Here is a 516-nt window from a genome sequence, read left to right on the forward strand (position 1 = left end):
TTCGTCTGAAGCTATCCACTTGTGTCCGGGCCTTACAGAAATACTTGTAGTGCAGGACGTTACACAAGTAAGTGCTACTTAGTCAGGCGTAACTGTAAGAAAATCTATCTTAGATTTAAAAAAATTCAAGGACAAAATGCTTATTTATAGAGACTCACAATGTGATTGAGGTTGACAGCTTAATTTTATTACACAAAGTTTAATGACCTTAACTATTACGTAAATGCAAGCGCTAGATGTTAAAATGATAGAGTAATCCATTGTCATAGAAATTAACACATAATCGAACTTTTACCAAGGAGTATGCCACTAGTAGTAATAGAACTCTGAAACGTTTTCATGGGCTGCGTCAGCAAGAATTCAATTCTGACATCATAACGTAAACAATGACATTACGTTATGAATTCAAAATGGTGTAAAAATTCTTAACCTTTTCGTCAAATGTAACAGTTGTGAATTAAGTAATAAATCATCTTGAAATTGTCTTAGTGATATGTGCGCTTTTATGAACATTGT

Source organism: Ylistrum balloti, unplaced genomic scaffold (assembly GCF_031769215.1).
Source record: "Ylistrum balloti isolate Yb309-2 unplaced genomic scaffold, AGI_CSIRO_Ybal_v1 Utg370124, whole genome shotgun sequence".
In the NCBI taxonomy this organism is placed as follows: Eukaryota; Metazoa; Mollusca; class Bivalvia; order Pectinida; family Pectinidae; genus Ylistrum; species Ylistrum balloti.